The sequence below is a fragment of the Nipponia nippon genome, unplaced genomic scaffold (genome assembly GCF_047370975.1).
Source record: "Nipponia nippon isolate SJK-2023a ecotype South Korea unplaced genomic scaffold, ASM4737097v1 scaffold_6, whole genome shotgun sequence".
NCBI classification, from domain to species: Eukaryota; Metazoa; Chordata; class Aves; order Pelecaniformes; family Threskiornithidae; genus Nipponia; species Nipponia nippon.
In genome coordinates, this window is record NW_028262380.1 from 53,225,408 (window position 1) to 53,249,952 (window position 24,545).

At 38.8% G+C, this 24,545-nt stretch overlaps 1 protein-coding gene across 8 annotated transcripts in view; it reads left to right on the forward strand.

The window, feature by feature from the left end:
• The window catches only part of BMPR1B (bone morphogenetic protein receptor type 1B), a 273,903-nt gene that overhangs the window by 70,944 nt on the left and 178,414 nt on the right, over positions 1-24,545 (forward strand). For 4 of the 8 annotated variants that reach the window (XM_087736647.1, XM_087736648.1, XM_087736650.1 and 1 more), the window contains 3 exons: positions 57-138; positions 1,000-1,099; positions 2,313-2,491. The exons of 2 other annotated variants lie outside the window; for them this stretch is intronic. The gene's annotated coding sequence lies outside the window, so the exon portion shown is untranslated. Of the gene's footprint in view, positions 1-56; positions 188-999; positions 1,100-2,312; positions 2,492-22,855; positions 22,874-24,545 lie in introns of those variants that run through there. 2 more of the 8 variants (XM_087736649.1, XM_087736653.1) reach the window with 2 other exon arrangements.

Sequence of the window (24,545 nt, forward strand, 5' to 3'; positions counted from 1 at the left end):
GCCTTCATATTTACATTTCCCATCAGAAAATGTGTGTTTTAAATTGTTGAGTGCAGGTTTCAAGATTGCCTCCAAAGTTGGAGAACTTTGTGCAGCAAGGGATTACGTGTGGTACGTCCTCATCCACATCTCAGCAAGGTCAGCAGAAAGGCACCCGTTGATGGCAGTGCGTGTTTGAGCACCATTGGTAGTATTCTCCTCTAATATGTAACTGCGTGGGTTTTTGTTAGTTTACATGGTTGTATGCTAGAAACATATTTTTACAGTTTCAGTTATTAAAAAGTTCGGCTTTTCGGTTTTTGCAGCAATATGTATGACCCACAACTCTTCTGCAAAGTTTTTAACATAGATGCACTGTTTCACCACTTCCATCTAACAAAGAATTTTCTTGATAATCTGACATGAAAATCCTCAGAAGTCTTCATCTTCAAATCAGTATCTTATTTTAAATAGTTACCAAAGTTGAGTGCTTGTATACTTGCTTTCTCTAAGTTTTAATGCTGAAATATTTTATTTAAGTATTTAATTTTCTGTACATTATCTGCAGCATGTGTTTTCCTATTTCATTGTGATTTCCTTTTTTATGCCTATAATACACCTTGCAGTTTTTGAGGTTAGATGTTGGGCTTCCCTTTTTAGAATATCAGCTTAGATAAATGGGAATGAATGTTCAATATAGTCTTTGTAGCCCTTTGTTATGAAAAGCAGATGTAATAGATTATTCCTACTTTTTTTACTTTAATGGCTTTCCAGCTGCATTTAGCTAGTTATGCTTGTTTATAAATGTCATAATTCACAAGAAGAAAAAACTAAATGCAATGAATATTGCAAAGCCACAACAACAGAAAGCGTCACTTATTTTATCAAAGCTGAAAGAAACTGGTTTTAGTCTCAAGGTTTCTGCATTGATGCACATTTTCTGAAAATAAAGCATGCATATCTAAAACACCAACAAACACATGAAACCTATGAATACTGTTATTCCACGTATATCTCTAGTGTTTACAGACATATGAAGAATTCTACTAAACAGTAGTGCTACAAAGGAAAAGGAAGGACCTTAGCAAATGTGGTACCACATGGAGAGACCCTCAGGGTGGTAAGTAGACATTTCTCGCTTACTTTTTGTTTCATATAGCTGTGAAGTATGGGAATTCTGCTTCCCTTTTTGCATGTCCTTCCTTCTGTGCTTTTAAAATATTTTCACAAATGCAAATATTGTCAGCGAGGCTTTTCGTGTAAAGACCACCTAGAGAACATCTTTTAGGGGGTCACAGTATTGACTGGGAGAGAATAAATTTGTTGATGGCTGAAAGCTAAATAAATAAGGAAATAAAATCACCAGGTACTCCTATGAGAATTTCTAGCTCTTGGAGTATAAATCTCTCTCTCTCTCTCTCTCTGTACACACACATACACACTGTGGGAGTTTTTGACAGAATAAAAAAAACCCCTAAACAGTAAGAGGTGGCAGATGTGGAGATTTGGGAAGTTGTTTCCATAACACCATGAATTACGAAATTGCATTTGGATTTTAAATGCTTATACCCTGCAAATAAAGTTTGAAAAAAACCCTCTGAAATCCATAAAGATTATTTTAAAGGCTTTTTTTCAGTTTTATTTAACAGTATTTATAGGTATCTCACTAATATAAAGTTCAGCAGTGCAAAATAAATTCTCTCAGTAAAGCCTCTCCATCTGAATGTACAGTCGAAGAACTTTCTACTCAGTTTTCCTCCATTAGCCTATGCGTAGTTAAAAGCTACAATTAAAATGTCATCTGAGATAGGTGAGCAATGAATTTGTTTGAGACTTTCAGATCTGAGTCCAAAAGATTAAAATAAAAAAAAAAAATCCTACAGTACTTCAAACATGATGCATGCTCCTGTTTGGCTGCCAAAATTACCCTTGAAGACCTCATTTAAAATGATAGAGATTTACAGCACTTGTGTGTGTAGTTGACGAAGGGAAATGAAAATGTAATTGGAAGCACTCATCAAAAGCTCCAGCTTTCAGTTAGCTTCAGTTAAAAAGCACAGTTTATTATGAAGTGACATGGTAAAGTTGGCAGGATTTTGTCAAGTCTAAGCTGGAGCTGAATGAGCTACAGGTAGGAGATTAAAGGCCTGATCCATACCCCACTGAAGCAAATTGGAAGTTTCCCATCAGATCTGAGGCTTTAAAGTTTGCCAAAAGATTTTTATTGTGTGTGATAAGTTGGTTTTTTTTTTTTTTTTAAATTTTCAGTAATTATTAGAAACATTACTTTATTCATTTACATATGTTTAAATAAGAATAAATTAATATTGCAGCTGAAAATCCCATTGTAACGTATTGTGGAAGTCCTTGTGTTGATCCCAGATATTGGTGAGTGAGCCCTGGGTGTTGTGAAGAGTAGAACAGTGCCTGTTACCCTGTGAGGCTGTGATCATCGATATTGTTGCTACATCTGCGCGCTGCAGCATGGCCAAGCCGTGTGGATTTGAACCAGGTCAGATGTGAGAACTTGCTCGTGTTTTTGTCAGGCTGGCAGGAGCACACAATGAGGTATTTATAGCTGCCTCATACCAGCTGCAGGAAGAATGATGATACCTGATCTGGCGTAAAATCTACCAAGATAAAATTACTTTCAAAAATTTTTTTTAAATCTATTTGTATCAGCAGAATGGCTTGGTACCAGTTCAGTTTTTTTTTGCCATCAGCTTTCGCTGCTTTTTTGGCTACTGAGCACCCAAAAACTGCACTTACCATCTCAGTGAACCACAGCTTACAATTATTATTACTACATATGAAATATTAATATATTAATAATTTAATATTATTAAATATTTGAGCTGTATTGAAGTTAATTGGGCTGTTATCTGGAAGCTAGTAGTTGTCAGGGTATAATTTGAGGAGATTATTTTTTTCCCTCTTGCTGCAAAGAGGATTTTCCACAACAGGCTGCTTTCTCCTCTCCCTTCCCTCAACGTCTCCCACACAAAACTTGTGCTCTTCCTTGCCATGATGTAGCCATTTTTCATAAACAGGAGTCATACTATAAGATAAAATGATACTGTTTTTTAAATGGGAATTTATCAGGTATGATCCTTCTGTTCTATCAGTGTAACTGGTGCCATGGTGAACCTGACTCAGGAACATGTAGCTGAGCATGGTGAATGACAGAAATGTCATAAAATGTGTTGTTGGACAGGGAGTACTGGCCTTGTTGGAGTAAATCTGTGTGGAATCAGCCCTTAGAGCACATGATGGTGAGGTAATATTTCACAGGAGGAAGTCTTATCAACAAAGTGTTAAAAGTTGCATCCTGTGTTTTATTTCATTTTAGGTATTTGTTAATATTTTCAAATTTCAGTCAACTTGTGGGGTTTTAGTAGACATGGGGTTGGTAAAAGTTTGTTGAAGAGGAATGCAGGATGATGAAAATAAGCAGCTCAATTCTAAGAAAAGATGTGATCACCTGGGAAATGTGTTGGAAAAAGTAAATTACAGAGGGGAAAAAAGACAAAATTGAGAGGAGAAAATAATTGTCATGTTTCAGTCTCAAGTGCATATACACATGCTGTTCTTCCATGTATAATCACATTACAGTCCAGGATAAGTGAATAGAAAAGCCTATGCAGATTGTAGTAAGTGATCCTTGCAACATGAGATGTGGGAAGTAAAAACGATTGTCATTCACCAGAGCTTTTCATCTGAGTTAGAGAAGAAATGGTACTTCTCCATTTTATAACACACTATGTTTCTGTCAATAAATACACTGAAAATAAACTCTCAAGAATTGACATTTACATGCAGCTGCAGCAGTGTCAAGAGTTTCAGAGTGTTGTCTTGTTTTGCCTCTGAACTTACAGCTTGGACTCAGGTAACAGTCATCATTGATATGTACAAATTTGGCAGCACCAAATAATCACTGGTAACAATTTTCATCAAAGAAAAAGACAAGCATGTGGATTTAAAACAATGTATACAACATATCTGTCTACTTTGGACCATTTCATTCATGCAGTAATTACCCATAAACGGTTTTGCACAACTGCTTTTTACAGTTTTACTGACTGTTGTCCATGACCAGGAGTCAGGTTACTGGAGAGTTTTTTGAAAGCTCTGTTGACAGTACAGCCACAAGTAGGCAACATCAGCATTCAGGCAGGAGAATCTGATGGATAAGATAAACTTTATATAAACTAACAAGCATATCCCTTGGCTGTATGAAAGAAGATGATGGTTGTAAGGTCACGTTAAAGTCCTGAATTGTTTAGGAAAGCTTATGTCTTCCAGCTGGGAAACATCACACAGACAGTTCAGAATACACCAAAGTTTTGGTTTAACAGAAACATGGAAAGTCAACTTGGGTAATTTTATCTGCCGTGTTCCCTTGCGCCAGTGCTTTGGAAAGGAGAGTAAGATCTGTCATTAGTCATTGTTGCCTCTTGTGAGCTATTAATTTATTATGCTCTTTTATGTCTGTATGTATTTTTGTAAATAGTGCTTAGATTAAAGTTAAGTGTACATATTTGTAAAAACAGATGGATTGGACTTTCAGGGAAAGTCAAGCTTTTTGCCTCTGAGTAAGACTGGTCCCATTCATACTCACGTAAAACATCTACACTTCTCTGGTGTCTGTGAAAGGTTTGGTAAATTTAGAAGCAAGACAAATGGCCGGCGATAAAAGGAAGTTACAGAAACTCAGATTCCAGTTTTTCTCATTTTTATTATCAAAGGAACAGCCCGTGTGTGCTGGGTATCTTCAGTAACTTGGTAGAAATTCATATACCCACCTCTGTACTTGCAAAGGGCTGTTGGGGTTGCTTAAATGCTGTTCTGTGCCCAGGGATGTGTGTACACAGTCATGGAGTGGTTGGGAGAGAGCTGTGTAAGAATTCCTGAAGGATCTTTCAAGGTAACGTGTAAACTTTACATTGTTGTTTTATTAAATAATCTTTCAGCTTTTCCAGCTTTTGATCCCCTTACAGCGGTGCTTTGTGTTGAGGTAAATAGGAACCTTGGAAACACGATGTGATGCTGCGTAATTGAGTTCTCCAAAAGTCATGAACGAAACTGTCCTCGCTGTAGGAAACTGAGCTGGGATGCATGAACAGGCGCTACTTGAGCAGAAGGTGAACTCAGCTTTTTGAAAGGAGATAAGGCACAAGCTAGATAGCTTTAAACGTCTCAGGTGAGCTTTTAGTCTGACTTATCCTTAGATGACTTAAATACATTCTGAGACTGCTACAGTTTAACAAGGAGTATTGTACTTAAGTCTGACTTCACTGTGCCATAGGCAGTTGTTCTACTATTTTTAAAGTCTTGGACTTGGTAAAAAATGGATTAAGAAGAAGAAAAAGTAGCAAGGAAATCTCACTGTGGATTCTGGTATTCAGTGGCTGCAGGCAAGCAAGGTGATGACATAAAATTAGGATGCATATTTAGGTTAGTGTTTTGGCAAGGTAAAGGGTAGGTTAACAAGGCAAAGATAGTAATTAGATAAACTTCTGGTTTAATTTCTCTTTTAGTTTCTCATTAGGTTTTGCCTTTAGGTATAGTCAGCTGTGGCATGATTTTATGCTTTATTATGTTGAAAGAGTGTATTGTAATTTGGATGAAGGCTTTGGCGTGAACAGCCTTCTGGCAGAGGGAAGGCTCTCTGGGAAGGATGGATCCTGAAAGGAGGGACTCGGGAGAAATCAAACCTGCAGAAAACCTGGCCTTTTAATACAACATGACCTTTTGCGTGTTGTCTCTTGATTCTTGACTGTACCCTTGAGCTACAGATCTTCTTTGGAGCTTTGCTTATGCCTGCTAAATATCATTTTTGTCAATCTGTTGCCTGACAAGGAGCGACAACGGAGGTGTCGCAGCTTAGCAGTGTCCCTGTTATTTCTGTGGCAGTTCCTTAAGTGGAATGGCAGAAATTGCTGAGAAAGAAGATGAAGCTTTGGGAACATGTGCCTGGAGCTTGAAAGGAGGATTGAAGCACATGCAAAGGTACTTTGGCACTGCTGGAAGGTGTTGTACGGGTAACCTGAGTCAAACTGTGTACTAGTGTAACAGCTGGGGTTCCCTTCTATGAAAGGTGAGATAATACTGAGTTAGCAGAGGTTTTTCACCCTTTCGTGGTTAAAACAAAAGCTCGTTTCAGGCCTATTTGCAACATTGCTTCTAAGCGTGATGAGGCCTCTTTATCTAGAGCTCTGCTCTCTTCTGAATGGGTTTGTTTATGCCAAAAACGGATTATCCCAGTGTTGCCAGTGAGTGTGACCCACAGCACAGTGTGAAGAGAAATCCAGTATGCATACTATGGAGATAACTGTTTTCCCATTTGTACTCTCTGTGGCTTGCATGCTTGCCCGGTGCCTCTCGCAGCTCCCTCTTTGCTGTTGTACCTGTCTGAATGCTTGGAAATATAGAAGTTGGTGGGGTTTTTTTTGGTTTTTTTCCTGTTTATGCTGTCTGTGAACAGATGGCCGATGGCTGGTGGTTGCTCCTGCTGCTGTTGGTTTTACTGTTGTTCTCGGGTGCCTCACAGAGAGCTTTCCCAGCCTAGAGCTAGCCTTACACTCTGCTGTGAGGGTAGTGCTCCCAAGCTGAAGAAACCTGAGAAGGAGAGACAGCCTTCCTGCAAGTAACAGATGGTTACTGTTTTAAATACAGGCAAAAAAAAATATTGATTCCTACCTAACATGCAGTGCTGGGAGAGAAGGGAGGGTTTTCTTGCGGGGGGTGGGTTGTGTCTGAAGGGGGAAGAGGTGGAAAGAGGGAGGTGAGGGATGAAAAAGAGAAAAATTGATTGGAGCTTTTTCATACCCTACTTAATCACAGTCATGTGTCAGACTGAGAGGAGGAGGGAGGGGATGGCTTGTTGAAATCTGTAGTGTGCTGGAATTCTGCGAGTGAGTTGTGCGGTGTGGTGAGTTCTATGGCTTGCTGCTGCCCCGATGAATAGAGCCTTTCCAGAGCTGCCAAGCCTGAAGCAAATGTGGTCAGGGATTTATTACAAAATGTACCAAAGCTTGGCATGGGGCTAATTGCGTATAACAAGGAGCATGCTGGAAACTCAGACCTGAAAGGTGACAAATGCAGAAAGTATTCTATATCTGATGCTGGTGAAAGAGGTTTTGTGTAAGGGAATGTCTGTATGTCTGTGCTTTTTGCTAATGAGCTCCCAAGCATAGCTGCATGTTTTCTTGTTATTAGCTTAGTTAAGATAGATGTAGATTTCTTGTTTTGGTTATTTATTTCACAGCCAACAAAGAGTAATTGCTATATGGCTGTAATAGCTGAAGTTCTCAAAGCAAGTGTGTGGGTGCTGTCTTCAAAGTATCTGATGCACACATCCGAAGCGATGGTAGAACAGAAAGTTATGAGGCTGGATATTAACAAAATACTGAAGTTGAGGGTTTGAAACTTGAATATAAAGGTTCCAGAGACAGCAAAAATGAACTGTTGGCTTTGGAGAGAATATTTCGTTTAGTATTCTCAGTGGCTGAGACACAAATTTGTATTGCAAGACTGGTGTTTCTTCAAGTTTTAAAGTTTACTGGACTTACTGTATCCACATCCCTGAATGCCTAATGTTCATTATTGTACTACACAGCATAGACCTGTACCACAGTGATATTTAATCCAGTGGAAAGCTTCTGCTTCCTTTTAGCGCTTCTTCCTGTTCTTTACAATATTCATAGCTGCATTTTTAAGTCTTGTATTGCTCTTTGACACCGGCTGTAGTTAAGCTTTATGTCTGTGGCCATGACGAGATAAAGGATACTGCTTGTGCCTTTGAAAACCATCGGACTGTCCAAATGGGTACTGTCAAAAATTGGAGGTACTTCAAGGAGGGGTGCGAAAAGAAAAACTGGGAAAAAAGAAACCAACCAACCAAAAATAGAACACAGGATGGGTATATTTTATGTGAATACTCTTTCTTGTCAAATTGGCAGCATCAACTTTTTTTTTTCCTTCTGTTTGAAGGAGAGCAGCTTTTGAGTTGATGTTTCAGCCAGAAAACAAACATAAATCCATAGTACGAGATTTCTGTTGTTTTTCTTGGTAAGACATCTGCTCCTTGACGTTTTTAAAACTCTTTCTCATCTAAATTATAGGGTCTGAAAAACATACTAGCTCATATAATCCTCTTCCTGGTGGTGCAAGATTTGCTGTAAAGTGAAATACTAGGGAGAGACAGACATCCAAAGCAGAAGCTTCTGCATAGAACTGCCTTCCTCTCAGTTTAGTTGTGCCTGACGACTTGCATCAGTTTGAGACAGTAATGACATAAGTGTGGTGCTGGTTTGTGGAACTGCTCTGAACCTGGCAAGTCTGTGGCAGGTGAGTGCTGTTAGGTTTATCTTAGCTCCTTTCTATCGCTCCTTTCTATCCACAATAGTCTTTATTGTATTACATTCCTGCCATTGGCATGGGAGAGGAAGCAATGAGAACCTATCAAAGTCAGAGTTCCTTAGTCTTGACAGTCCTCCAAAGGTGTCAAAGCCCTTTATTTCATAAAAATAATGAGCCAGCTTTCCACTCTGAGCCAAATCCTTCAATGTCAGCGTTGACAGAGGTTGCATCCTCCTGGTTGCTATGGGGAAAAAAAGTGCTTGGTGAAAGGTGGCCCGATCAACGCAACAAACATTGCCTTTTGGTCTTGATGCTGCTTCAGTCTTTGTATTTGCTCAGTGCCTGTCTCCCCTGGTGCACCAAAGGAGCAGGTCCGGCACTCCTGAAAAAAACTAACTACCCCCTAACCATCAAAATCTCCTTGATCTATCTCAATGGTGCAATAAAAATGATCCAGTCCTGTTGTAAAAAAAACTTTTTTTTGATAGTATAGATTCTTAATTGCTACAGACTCTTTAAATCATATTACACATGCATTTAAAGAGGTATTCCCCTCATGAAGACAGAGGGGATCATTTAAAAATGATCATGTTAACAGAGAACCAAGTCATCTAAAATAAATGCCTCCATAGGGAATGTCTGATACCATCCTAATTTCAGAACATCAAAATTGTATATGCAGGGTGATGGGAAAAGAAATTGAAAGCAAAGGAGCATCTGCATTATAAAGTAACAGTTGGACACAGTTTTGATTTTTCTTGTATTTTTTATTTAGCTTTTGTTTTGTATTTCAGTTATGGATGGGTGTACACAGAGTCCCTGTGCAGAAACTAGTAATTTAAAAGACCAAAAATTTTCCAGTGTGCATGATCCAACTGGTATTTTCATTCATGAAAAAATTCGCTCATTAAAAGATATTTCTGAGTTTGGCAATCTTTTTTAATTCTGCTTTTTGTGAGATCAATCAAAGTTCAATTAAAAACAAACCCTACTTTTTCAAAAAAAACATCTTTAATGAAGAATGATTATAATAAAAACTGGTCATGCAATTTTAACAATTCTCTGCTTCCGCTTTCAAGAGTCCCAGGTTGGGGACGATATTTAGTGTGCTAGAAATACCTGAGGCATTTGGGCTTTGGTAAAAGTATTACGCACATTAGGTAGCGTGGCAGCAGCGTGAATCTTTGCTAGTTCCACAGTCAGAGAATCATAACCCTTTGGACAAATACAGCAGCTTATTATTCTGAATCACAGCATGTTGAACACAGAAAAGAGTCGTTTCTGTATTCCTCGGAGTATTCCAGATTCTCCTGTGAACTACTGTAAGTACTGGTAGCCCTGGTAGTACCTCCTGCCATGGTTTCCTGTGATGCTGATAGTCAGGAAAGGAGAGATATGCAAATGAAACAAGAGAGAGCACAAGAAAACTGAAAATAAGCATACTATACATTCACTCTTGTTCTATCAAAAGCTTTTATATGGAGTAGGCAATCTAAGGCACTTCGTTCAAAGAATGCGTCAGCCCTTGCTGTGTAAATACTGATACGGTCCTGATACAGTGTGCAGAATAAAATTTTATAAAATTGTCCCAGTGTAGAGATTTTTTGAGTATTGGGATGGTTATAATACCTACCAAAGCGATTTATTATTTAAAAAATAAAATGCAGTAGGCATAAATCTAACAGTTACAGCATTCCTCCCAAGAACTATTCATGCTGGCTTTAGCAGCGTTACAGAGATCCCATTTTCACTCAGATAAGCTGTTCTTGAACCATTTCCTGAATCTATGAAGCCCAAACAAGACTTGTTTTCTTTGGCATAGAACATATACATGTTCTAGTTCACCTTCATTTTCCACAATAAATATTTGAGATTTTTGTAGAAAGATAGAAATAGGTAGTTTTGATTACAAAACTTACATTGCCATTTTGATAAGATGCTGCCAGTTAGATTTGAACGCACGGAGGTGTATCTGAAAGACATTGGGTAAAATAAAAGGAAGGGAAAGGGCCACAGAATCGGAGAAGCTCTCAAGATTTCTAGAGTGCTGCATCTTCCAGGGTAGAAATTTTTGATGGCTACTGATTATCATACTTCCATCTGTGCAAGTTACAGTAGTTTTTGTACCCATTACAGCCTCTGTTTAGAGCATGAATAGCCTGATGGTCCTTCTGTTGAAGCTAGCGGGAAATCTGTGCTTGATTCCAGCAGAGCTGAAGTATGCTGTAAGTGAGGGATGGTGCTGAAGGAAGAAAAATAAATGCTACCATAAATCATCTTCATTTGCACAGCAGACTGTAAGTTTTTCTGATCTCTAAGTGTGCCTTCATACTACCGTTCTAGCAGTTGTTCAGAATAGACATCAGGGGATGCTAAATCTTGCAGTCATTGACCTGCTTTCCTTAGATGAACAAATGAGATGGCATATCTGGTGGGAGATGAACTGGCATCTTTGAACTAATTTTTGAACTAAGTGGTGACCAAGTTCATCCTTCTGTCTTCCTTTTCCCAGCGTAAGACTTAAATTTAAGAAGGAATCATAAAAGCTGCAGTTTTCACTCTGAGGACGTTCTCCAATTTTGGAGGTTTCCGCTGAGGAAATTATTTTCCTCCTCAGTTCATGATCCTGAGCATGTTAAAAAAAGCAGCATACAAGTAATGCTGTGATCCAAGCCAAAAATAATACTGAGCAAGAGTGTTGTCATGGACTAACTATATCAGAAGAGTGGTAATAAGTTTATTATTTACAGACAGCAGAAAATTTGAGAGATTCTCCTTACGTTTTACCAGATGACCTTCCAACAATGTCCTGTGACAAATTAATGTGTATCAGGAACATGTAAAGGTAAAGATAAAGACTGCAGTAAAGATGGAATAGGTGTGTGAAGTAGATGGCTGTTGAGTTTGTGCATGAGGCAAAAGTAGGGCATATTTATGTCCTAGTGTTACTTATGTTCCCTTGTTAAGGAGCACTTAAGGTTGAAACCTTTATATCCCTTTCTGGGATGTTACTGTTGATACAAGTTCATAGATAATACCAAGTATGTATGTGACAGTTTGTGCCAAACCCACATATACTGCCTCTGGCCCAAACTTTTTACAAAGAATATGTTAGAAGGAAAGTATAGGTGACTCAGTGGAGCAGTTTTGTCTGCAAGAATTCTGGATTTTTGCAAATATACCTATTATTGCGTTATAGTTTAAGAATCTTCAATATGAATTTCAGGTGAAAAGTTAACAGATTTTAATATAAGCAACACAAGATTGTTCCTTGGCACTGTATTAATGGACCAGAAACACAAAAATAAACCTCCTGTGAAGTTAAAGGCCCTGGAAAGGTGATTTCTGTTACAAATATCTCCTAAGAAACATGCTTTAATGTAAAATCAAATTACCAATGTTATATGTGTGAATATTTAATATATTCAGGAATAGATGTACATGGGACCATGGTTAGAGTGGGCACACAGGCTGGGCTAAGATAGTGAAATATGTGGAGGGGAAAAAAAGTTTTAAAAAATAAACAGAAAAATACCCAAGCGCCAATGTACGCTGTGCTAGGATACAAAGGAAGTATGTTTGTTTTCTGAAGTTTGGGATAGAAAGTCTTGATGAGTTTAAACTTTTCAAGTGCATTTTTCTAATGATTTCTGCCACTTTAATAATGCATAAAATAGACAAAACCAAGCTACAAAAGTCAGTGTGGAATGTGGTGTTTGCCTGTGGCTCACCCAGATTGGAAGGTGCGGTGCAGTTGTCACCTGAGGGGATGAGGGCCAGATGCAGTGGCCTTAAGACGTATGGTGAAATTCCCCTGGGCTTCAGTGGGGCACAGAAGCAGTCTTTAAAACATCAGAAGCGTGTAGGTTATTATTCAGCGTGCTGTCATGCTTGCTCACAAATTTAAAGCACATCTTTCCAAGTGTTACTTGAAACAGCTTCCTCGCTTTATGCGGCATGTGCCGAGTGATGAGCAGAAGCCACAGCAGACCTCATCAGCGGGCATAAGTCTTTTTCGGCTGATTAAATCTGCGCTTCTAGCTATCCTGGCTAAGTAAGCGGAATTGCAGCAGGGCATGTGAAAACAGGGATTGCTTTGCTCTTTTTTACTATTTATAATTTGTGCTGATGTACTGCCTAGACCTGCTGCCCAAGGGCATCCTTGCTGCACTGTTTGGGGTATTTTACAAAGTGAAACCATCATCCCTGCCCTGAAGAGCTCGTCACAAATGTGCTACTTTGCCCTGTCTGTAGGGCTGCGAGTGACGTACCAAGTATACAAGTAATTTCAGACTGCCAGGTCGTACTTCTCTCTGTTTTGTGAGGAAAAGCTGGGTGAAGTTCAATGACCCATATTAGTCAGTCAGATAAATACTGGCTAATTTACTACAGGCATTACTTCAGCTAAAAACGGGTTTGTTGGCCAGTTTTGCCTAGATGCCAAGTGACGATGCTGTAACAAAAAGGCCTATGCCAGTAGAGTTGGGCTTAGATGCAGTTAACCATTTCTGCCTTCCTTCTCCAGCTAGGATAAATAGTTACGGCTTAAAGCATGCAGCACTGGCAATTTACAGCCAGATGTTTAACAGTCGCTGCTGCGGAGAGTGGCAGGTTGTTACCACGGGGGCTGGCTGGAGAGGGGCACGGAGGGCGGGAAGGAGGCCGGGGGTTAGAAATAACCTGCCGGTGGGGATCTTTAGAGCTTTTATGTAAACATGGCTGGAATGAAAACAAGGTGGGTTTTTTTTTTTCTTTGGAGACCTGTATGGCATCCAAGCACAACATTGCAGGCTGAGCTACACGCTCCCTTTCAGAAAGGCACCATAGTGCAGGAGATCAGGCCCACGAGTCCAATTCAGTGCTGGCTTTGTGCACGTTGCCGACCTTCTACGTCAGTTGTATTTTTGCACTGCGGCCATAAAGGGTAGAAAAAAAGAAGGAAAAAAAAGGGTAGTGATCGTAGGGGGGAAAAATAGCTGGTATAATAGCAGTGAAGTGGAATGACAATGTTTATCTTTAATTTGAATGATAGAGTCTTGGGTGTAATAGAAAGTAATAATAAAAAAATATACTTGAGGTCTTCTATGCTTTTGTTTTTTTAAAAAAAACTCTCTTAAAATAGAACCTTCCTCACTTGTTAATCTGAAAATAAGCAGTTTAATAGCCTGCCTTTGTTTTAGTAAGACTTGTACTTTACTCGTCTCCACATGGAGAAGTAGTTTGACTGTATACATAAGTATCTTGCTAGAAGACTATATAGTGGCGTGTCATTTTGACAAATTTAAAGTTCTTTATTTATCCAGTTCTTTCATTAAGTATAAAAGTGGTTATACACTTTTTTGTTTGAGAAAGCAGGGTCAACAAATGTGCTTTAGATTTGGAACAGAAGGGGTAAGGATTAGTCTGTGGGGCTTGGAGGATGTTTGTTTCATCTTCATGGGTCAGCACCTCCATAAATTTGTGCCAGATGTAGGCGGCTTATTGCAGAAGAGCCGTATGGTGCCAGCACACACACTTGTTTTCAGGAAACCCTGGTCAGAAAGGTAAAAGCTGCTGCTCCTTGCTGTACAAGATGTCAATTCCTAGCGCGGTGCAGGATCAGACTGTGTAACCCTTTTACCACTTGTTGTACCACGTTGTGTAAGAGCCATGATAATCAAGAGAGATTGTCTCTATCCCTTCACCTATTCTGCTTTGGCTTGGGAGAGTTTGCCAGTAAAAGTCTTACACTGCTTTGTAAGATGTTCATGCCCATGCATCTTACACTGATCCTGCCATTGTTTTAGATAGATGTAACTCCTTATCCAAGTGCTCCGCTGACCTGGAAAGACTCAGTGCAGGTTAGAGGTCTACATGTAAGGATCGACTTACAGATCAACCCTCATTTCAAATACTGTTTCATTGTTGATTTTTTTTGTTTTGTTTTTGTTTGGGGTTTTTTGTGTGGTGTTTTTGGGGTTTTTTTTGTTTTTTTTTTTTTTTCTTTTGGCAGGGGATGGAGGTAGATAGAGGAAAAAAGCAGAGGTTTCAGCTGCCAGGGAATCTGAGTCCTTTCACAGATAGCGGGGTGGGGATGGATGCCACTCATTTGCTTTGTCCCACAGAGAGGGGAAGTTCAAATACGTTTAACCATGGTGGGCTTTGGCTAGTTTCTTCATCAGCATTACAACCTGAGGGGCACACAGCGTGTTACAGCCGCTGCTCAGCCAAGAGGCACTGAAGGACTTGCCCCAACTGGGGAACTGGGAACAAAAGCAGCCTTCAAAGTAGAGAAATGTATTTTTAAAGAGGGGAAAAAAAAAAAAATCAAAAGGGTGAGGGGCCTTTGGCTTATGCTCTATATTTTCATAGGCGGAGGGCAGGTAGGGAGTGAGGACCACAGTGGGCTCCATGCAGGAGAAGCTGAAAGGCACATCTTAATAGAGAGCCTGAACTGTGGTTTTAGGGGTGTCATGCAGAAAATGTTTCCCCCTGCAGTGACTCAAGTCCCTTGCGTTTGTCCCTGTGTTTATAGCTGAATTATTAGTGTAGCTTCCTGAAGCATCCACTCTAATACCTGTTCTAATGTTGCAACAAACGTAACAAGCTTCAGTATGTTTTGCAGAAGGTTAAACAGGTTAGTGAAGAAAGAACAAAACCTTTCTTCTGTTTTTCCCTGCCAGCAAATATAAGCAAATAATAATGATAGTCAAATAGAAACAAATCACATTCCATTTAGCGTGTAAATGCTAAATCAAGAATATCACACAGACTGGTGACTTGCTAACCACGTATACAAATTACTCGGAAAACGAGATGTGTGCAGCCTATATTTCAAAATGCATGGGTTCACAAAATGTCACTGGTGACATTATTATACATTTGAACAATTTTACTGATGTTTAAAGAACATTGACTAGTTGTTGATATGAAAAGCCCCATTTTCACTTACTATTTTCTTTTCTAAGCAGATATTAATGTATTGGTTTTGCTCATGTTTGAGGAAAGCAAAGTTTCAGCTGTCGTAACCACATCAAGTCAGTAGCTAGTAGCTCAGGAATGCTGCTATTGGCATGTGCTCTTGAAAGCTTATTAAGAGAGAAAAGAGTTTGCTACAATCATTAGATTTAATGAATAAAATCTTCCTGGGATTTTGTGCAAATGGTAGATTGTCAAGAACTATATGAAATCTGTGAGAGAGATGTGAGGAACAGGTTGTATGGCCTAAAATCAGAGCCACACTTACAGAATTAGTTTGCTTTTCCTCCAGAGATTAACACTTAGCAATTCTGGGCTAAATTTCAAGAAGAGCGAACTCTAACCTGTGCATTTTCCCTTCACTTGTTTTTCTTAACCTGAAAACAGTCTTAAGAGTGTTTGCAATAAAATGCCAGGAAAAATAAAATTAAATTAAATAATCCATTTTTAAGCTTTGGGAACTACTCTTTTCAGTTTGTAAAGAAAGCTAAAAATACCTCCTATACTCAGCAGGCGTCTGAAGGCTTGCTCAAGTTCAGTTTGTGCACCATCAAATGTGCCTAGGTATTTTCTGCTTCAGGCGCGTACCCCTGTAGAAGTGCCCTCGCCCTCCCAGATGAGTTTGCTCGTATGTAGCACTTGTGGAACCTGCTCCTGAGTTAGCGAGTGTGCTTCTGTTTGCTGTATAGGACGGGAGAGCTCCAGCCTGCTGCTTTTCTCTCCTTCAGTCTCTGTCCAGGAGGAAGACTTTGTCCCAGCGCAAGGGTGATTCATACTTACCACCCCAAAGATTTATTTTTTCTTCTCAGATATGGAGTATAAAACTAATATCAGAAAGAACGCTACAATAATAGCTATATGAGCGGCAAGTATGGAAGTGCAATTTAAGGGAAGCTTCAGGAAGTGTACCGCAAGATGCTGTGTTGTCAAAATTTGAATGTTTTTGAACTCCCATTGAGCTGAAGGCTAATGATATTGTAGCTGGGCGTAGTTTTGGTATGAGATGTGTATGTGCATTTTAATGTGAATGTTGTTAGTTTGTTCTTTTAGAACTACAGGAATCCCTCCTAGGCCTGAGGTCATGGTAGGCTGGACCAGATGCCAACCCCAGATCCAGGGAGAGGGATAGGAAGGCCTGGATGCTTGGGGGATCAGGGTCCTCCCATGTATTTCAGTACACTCCTGCTGTAGTGTTGATGCAGCTTTTGATTGTTTTTATAGTAAAAGTAGTAGCAAAGTAATTTAAAAGCTGCCAGTTGGCCATACATTTTAAACAGTTGTTCTCAGTTCCCATCCTTCTGTCTCTTGACTGTTGTTCAGATGGTACGTACAATTTGTATCTGATATCAAGTGTTTTGAGATGCTGAATGTGCTGAGACAAGGCAAATATCTTAACATACTGCTGCCATCCAAGGGCTAATAAATAGAGTAAATACATACATGCAGGCTTTCAGGTGACTTATTTTAGTTGTTACTTGCTGAGACATTCCTGGGACTGTAAAGATTTACAATTGCTTTTTCGTTAGTGTATTCTATCCTGCTTGTCAGTTTTAGGCTAGATTTTTTTTTGAGGTATGATTTTGTTCTTTAATCAACCTAAAGTGTTTATTTTTCTACATCGTGCAATTTTCTAGTGCATGAGAATTTGATAAATGAAATTGAGTAGAAAATCATAGTATAAGCTACTATGAGCCTCACTTTTCTGCTTCTGTTGGCTCCCAGATAGAGAACTCCGATTCTGTGATCCTGGACATTCTGGATAGATAAGCAAGGACAAAAATCACTTGGAATGTTTTCACTTATGGTAGGTAGTTCTGTTTCAATTGACCTAATATGAAATAGGTGCTATCTTTTTCAAAATCAGTAAGCTCCCAGAAGTAAAGTGCATATAGGAGAAACGAAAACTCTGCAGAACAAACTGATGTCCATATCCATGCTTTCTGATGATCTTTATCTCAGATTTTTGTCTCTTGGGCTCAAAACTGGAATTGAGCAACAACTAAAGAGCGCCTAGCTTGGATTTGCCTGCCTCTTAGCTAACTTTCTTTTTTTGACTGAAATCCCAGAACTGCCAAAGCTACTGGATATATGAATACCAACTCACATTGTAAAATAACAGCACAATAATTAAAGTTATTATCTTTGAGTGCTAATTTAGATTTTACATTTGAAAAATTGAAAGTTGTGAATGAAATTTGCATTTGAAAAATGTTTTTTCCACCTGAGGCATTAAATCTTGAAATAGCTGAATATCCAGGCATTCATCATGAAGTCGGAGATTCTTAAAGAATTAGAAGAATAAAAAGATATCTACTAAGGCTTTCAGGGGACTGTGGAATTGAAAGCTTTGCGAATTTTCATTTATCTGAACTGATTTCCTTAGGTATAATTTTTAAATCCAGGGAAGTTTAAATAAACCCAAGCCAAGTTAATAATACTTCTCTGAAATCTTCCCTAATCGCAAGATTTCTCATATAGTGTACTTGGAAAACATTTGTGTGGCTCATTCACCTTTCACTCAGTAATACATACACACATGTTAGCTTGATTTAGCAACATTTTTCCTTTGGGCAATGAGAATGAGTCGAAAGACATGATTGATAAAACTATGAGCAACTGGAAAAAGTTGAATTGGATTGGAAACTAGTATGTCTTCAGTTAGAGGAATCTGTTCTTTCTTTTTCTCAGTCTTGGAATATATAATCCTTTTTAACCTTCATTCTTAATATAAATTATACTGCGCTCCGTAGAGAATCCTGTTTGCTTCTTGGTAATAAACTTGTAGCACTGTGAAAAGTGTCTTTGGACCATTAGGAGAATAGGGTCCCACGCCCAGCAGTAGTTTAGATACTGATGATACCGTTCCTGGGTACGGGTCCACAGACACTTTTGGTGGCAAAAATTAGTTTCTGCCTCATTTCCTCCAATTGTGGATGCTCATTCTTACTATTGAGCTGCTCCAATAATGGAGGCAGCACAGCTGGTGGCATGGAGCCCGAGGGTTGGGTGATGGGTGGGAGGTGGAATGGGGAGGATGCTTCTCAGCCCCACGTTCTCCCTGCAAACCTAGACCTGTATCTCAAGTGTCGTCACCATGGATTGCTCCTAGCTATGTCTGAAAACCTTGTAGGGTACTTTTAGTTTAAAAGACAGGAATTCTTCTAAATTGGAAAAGGCAGCACTTCTAAAGTGAGGTAAGATTCGTCCTGAAATTTGGCACCACCGGCGAACGGCAGCTTAAAAATCTCCCAGGTCTCGTGCTCTCATTTTCCGGTGTCTTGAGTTACTGACTTGCAGTGTAGCAGTTACAGTACTTCAAACGCTCGCTTTAGGCACTTTTCTTTATATCTTGATACATTGTCTGATCATATTGATATAAATCAGGTGTGAGACTTCTCATCTGGAAAGGTCTGTGATGAAGGTGTGTAGGGACAGTATTTGCAAGTGTTTTAATTAGCGCAGCTGGCAGTGTGCCAGCTTTCCTTAAATGGGGCTTGAGCAGGAGAGAGCTGCTTTTAATTTAGGACAATTACAATATGGTTCTAGCATTTGTACTAACTACATCTACTCTCCTGTGCCCCCAAATTTTGATTAATAAAGGAATTTATGTTAGAATTTAACCTCTGAGTGACCCCCTCTCTTTTAATACCATTTAATTGGTTATGTGCAGGCGTAGAGATGACTTTTTGAGTCTTTTTCTTAGCAATTATTTCATTGGGAAGTGTGATGCTTGTAGAAGTGCTTCATGTGAGGTGGCGGATGCTAACTGCTCTGAGACCCCCCTGTTCCAAAGATGTTTTCTTTTTTTCATGGAGGGCCAGGTTTTAACAGATGTAATAGGAGCAAGACTTCTTCAATATTGCGGGCTGTCTTGTTTGAGGAGGGTAGTCATTTAATGAAGGAATAATTTCATGGACAGCTGCATCAATGGGCAGATGTTATGTAATTCAAAAAGATAGTCTGTTCCACTAAAAAAAAAATCAATGTTGCAGGACTTGAGAGCATTATTGTCTCCCTAGAGGTAGTATTAATTAAGAGGCTAAACCCAAGAACAAGGTCAGACGTTTTTTCCACTTGGAGAGCTTGTTGGAATAAATTGATTTTTGTCTGAATTTGTCTTTTACTCATGTATCTTGTTAAGCATGTTAAGTCAGAAGTGGCCTGTGAACAGCAAAGCATCTAATTCCTTTTTCCTATGTTTTTGTGACCAATAGTTGCCTTTGGAGAGTGTACTGAACACTTTGACTGCAGTAAAACTAAATATAAAAGGACACCTGGTCATATTTTGTGTATTATTAGCAAGGTCTACTAGTGCTGGTACTTTTTTTTTTATTACAAGAACTGTTTTGCCACTTATGTGTTACTTCTTCCCAGTGCCTTCAATCTCCTGGACTTCACTGCCTTTCATTCAGTATGTTTGTTCAAGGAAAGATAATTCTTGTACCATGCCTTTTACCTGCTCTTCTTTTATATAAAAGGTAGCCAGGCTTTAGCCTTTAGACCATAAATCAAATGGGTTGTGTTCCCTAAAACTGGACAATTTCTACTACCTACTGAATCAAGATGGAAAGATTCAATAAAGAATTCTTTTGAAATCAAAGGCATCAGAAAAGTCCAGTTCTGCCAAATGTTGAGCACATTTTGTGAGGAACTCATTGCCCTCAAACCCCTTGACATCTATAACAATTAAATCAGTTAACTATTTGCTGAACAGCATGTCAGAACAATATGTTAAGAATATATGTAGAAAAGTTGTTGAGATTTCATTATCTGCAGGTAAGCAGAAAACATGGCTTCTTTTTTTTCCCTACTGTTTTCCACTTGAGGCTAATTGTAAAAATAAAAAAAAAAATCTGACTTTTTTTTTGTTTCCCAGAAATTAACAATTAATTGTATTTTCTTTGGGTGTTTCTGGATACAGTCTTTACAGAATTAAGAGGCAAAATATTTAGTAACAGCAGGAAGACTTTTCCACAGAAACAGACTTTGCAGACTTCTTGTTTTCCATTTGTGGTATCTGTAGTTTTTTCATTGTTTTAATAGTTCCATAATATTTTGTTTTCCTGTAAAAACACCTGCCCTTATATTTCATCAAGTATGGCAGCTTTTGCATTGGGAACCATTTATTTTGGTGCAAACATCATAATCCATGCATTTAAAGTGATGAATTTTGTCAAATCAATGTTTAGGAAATAGTTGCTCATAGCAGGAGGTCCTCTTTAATATGTGAGTTATAAACTGGGAGGTCTCTTTTCTGCTCCAAATTTTTTCTCAAACATATTTAATCCATAAGATTAAAAGGTGAAAATGAATTCTTTGTACGTTGCTGAAACTTGAGAACACAGTCAAGGAGTGAAATTATCCAGAGTTTTGGCAGTACCATGAATTCAATAATACACTTTTTGTAAAGCATTCATACAGTACTCTCTTTATCGTTAATGTTTCCTCATGAGAGATTTCAGTTTTGAATGTGTATTGTTTCTTATGATTTACACCAAAGTGCAAAACCACTATTTGATGTTCTGAACCAGAGAAATTCTGTAGTGCAGATATGCTGAAAGTAAGTTCCCTCGTGTGCTCATCTGATGGAGGAACATAAACAGATTAGACAAGGTGGCTTTTGTAAGGCGCAATTTCTGTGAACTGCAGTGATGGTGAGTGAGCAAACCTCGGCTGGACAAAAAGCACACTGAGAGAGACAGTGAATGGTTTTCTAGGTTGGAGCTTTTTTTGATGAGATGATGGTACAGGACAAGGACTGCTGCCTTTTCAGTAATTTGGGCTGTAATCCTTGGGCCATCTTATAGCTAATTGAGATGTTATTTGTAGGAGCATAACCAAAAATCAGAACTGTTATACGAGATCTTCAGTGCCAGTTTCACATTTGCTCTGAATCCTTCATCAATGCATGCTGTGCTTTGTTTGTCTCTGGTTTTCCTTAGGCTGATTCTCTTCTAACATCACATTGTCCTGCTGCTAGTCCTGGACAAAGTACTGTTATTATCTGACACTTTATGCAGACTGTTGACAAAGTTCATATAGAAATCTTTGAGTATGTTTATAAAGAAACAAATTCTCTGGTTTTTGTGTGAACCTTCAAGACTACAAAGTAGTCTGTATAAAAGAAAAGCAGGTTGTCATTGAATTCAGGAAGTGAAAAGGAATATTCCATCTGCTAAAAAGGCTAGTATATAAAGAAAGATGGCATTTACACAAGAGCAATAACTCTGCTCATCAGTGAAACAGGTTAGATGATGATAGTAATTAGTCAAGCTCCTCCTGTGTAGTAAACTGTCACATAGAGTGGTACATGTGGACCATGAAGAAATACCTACATATTGCTTGCTCAGTAAAGGTCATGATATTATTACTTGAAGGATTGAAGTGACCTCGTCACAGGTCACCTAAGTTATTCAAAACCCAAACCAATTTTCAAGATACCTGGACAGGCAACTTTCTTCCAGCACTGGGATACCAGGTGGTATGGGATACCAGGTGGTATTAAGCTCATCTGAGTGTCTCTGGTTTCCATAAAGAATTTTTCATCCCTCATAGACCTTCTTCATTACTAGCTGTATCCGAGCTAGTAGTAGATTATGTCTGTGTCCCACCAGCTGGAAGGGATTTGGTGTTTTACTTCATGCAGGGCAAAGGTTCCAAGTGTAAGTGCAGCTTCACTGACACTGTGGCTTTTCTGTATTTTTTGGCAGTAGTTTGGTGTTATTAATTCCATTAGTTAGCAACAAGGATGTTACTCTTATCCTAGAAGATGAAATTTTGCTGTAATTTCTGAAAGTAATATTTCTAGCTCCTGATGCAGGCAGTAGCATTGAACAAACAGAAGCACAGCAAGATTTGTTTTATTCACACTTGCCTGGTAAGCTGTTTATCCTGTATGCGATCCAGCAGGCATTGTGCAAACTTTTTGACAAACCCTGCGTGGTTTTGATAGAGGGGAAAGTAGTGAAGCGCTCTAGCAGCTCTGCTCTGACCTTCCTCAATTTAGTTGTACAATTTGTTCCTACAGCGAAATTTCTCAAACTGTGAAATATTTTATTTCTGACCTTTTTCTATACAGTATTGGTCTTCCTGCCAGTTTATACTGCCACCTGTCTTCTTGTCTGTTTTTGAGATCTTCCCCTGCTGTGTGGTGTGTTGTTGTTTGGTTTTTTTTTTTCTTATCAATAGTGCTCCTTTCCAAGCTATATTTCTAGTCTGTGACTATGTAAAGGAACCAAGTAAACTCTCCTTTCAGTGCTTGCTCATTTGCAAAGGTAATCCACTTTGCCTCAGACATGCTTGCTTTTGCTTAGCATATGATTAAATTTGACTCTTGTATCTTCCCTGAGATCAATTGCTTGTTTTAGCTGTTGTTTTTTCCCTGAGTGTCTCAGGGATTCTGGTTGTTGCTGATTTCCGCCCCCCCCCCCCCCGCCCCGCCGGCTTCATATCACTCACGCGCTACCAAAGCAAACTTGACATTCAAGTAGGATAATGTTATCAGTTTCATGTTGTACTGTACCGGACACATTGTACTTCATTCTCCTCCTGTCAGCAACAGCAAGTCAAGCAGTCCGTAAGTATTCAAGACAATACAGTAAATTAAAGAGAAGAATGGTGTGCCTTTTTCTTGTTTATTTGCATAAATAAAACCTTTTCACTGTTGAGGCAATGTTAATGTTAACTTTCTTTTGTAAAGATTAAAAATACAGCTGTTGTCTAAATGATCTTACCTTTGAACTTTAAATGCGCTTTTTTTTAATCATTCATACAAGTCAAAGAAAATAAGACCCAGAAGGGTTTGTTGGAAGAAGTTGTCTGATCCTCCAGTATATCACAGGCCGTTGTACTTTTTGCACTTACCCTATATTGAGACAATAAATTGTATGTGACTAACATGAATTTGTAATTTGTATATATTCTGGAAAGGTTTCTGATTCAATCTTTTGTTATCAAGAGCTGAAGAATCCAACATGACTGACTTTGGTAACTTAGGCCATTGATTAATCATCCTTTCTGGAACTTCTGTCCATAGCTGAGGGGTTTTTTTATGCCTTCATCAGCTGAAGTAGGATTGGTGTTTTCTTCCAATGGAGGCACTTGGAAACTGCAGTAAAGTCTCTTCTCAGAGCTTCTCTGTGAGTTAAACAAGTTGAACTTTCAGTTGCTTACTACAAATCTTTTGTGTTCTCTCTGATTTTAAAATATCATTTAAAGGTGGGCCACAAATTTTTAAGCTGATTTTGATGTCGGTAATGCTGTTGGTAGAAACACTTCTGCTTGGTGTTGAACACTACTGGGCTAATTAGATGTTCTTGCAGAAGCTTGCTTGATACAGAAATTACTGTATATTATTATTAGTGATGACTCTAAGATCAGCCAGTCTTTTGAAGAGGTGCTTATTAGTTATTTTTAGTACCAACTTTTTGATCAGGATTTTGGATAGTACAAAGTGAAGTGCCTCACAAATATTGATGTGCTTTATTTGTAAGGCCTTATTTAATCCAATAGATTTGTTATGCTCATCAGAGGATGAAACCTACTTTGTTTCACTAGATCTGTTTTCCTTAAATCCATTGTCTGGCATTAATTTAATAACCGTTCATTGGTTCTGTATCAATTGAATCCCCTGAAAATATTTCCTTTCCTTGTCTGGATCGATGTCAGATTATAGAATCATAGAATCACTATCTTCCAGTTTGGTTTTTAATGTCCTTGGTATTATAGACCTTATTAAAAGCTACTAATGGAGCAGAGATGACTTTATCCAAGCCTGTTAGGATTTATGCCACATGCTGTCAGGACCTGTGTATTCACAGTGAGAAATGAACAAGTGGTACTTCATCTTACTGTGGCAGCAATGTATTATCTTGCTTTTTTTGGTACAGTGTACAATTAAGGACTATCACTATGTGATTAGAATGGTGCCTTCTGTCTTTATGTAATCTGTGTGTTAGAAACTGAGTGTTTTCTGTGTTGTTTTTAGATCATGTCCATCTTGTAATGTTGATAACCACTGTGCCCAATACCCTTGAGAAAGATGTTGCTATCCTCAGCATTACTAAGCATGATCTTTTTTTCATCTTTAGCTTCATTATTTTGACTCACTGTGACTCATCTAAGCCCCACATAGAAATCAAGAGTGGTTGGTGTCCCAGCCCTGCATCTGGACCCTTGCCCTTGTGCTTGCTGCACAGGGACCAAATCAGACCCCTGCATCCCAACCCATGTGTGCTTCTGGTCATCTG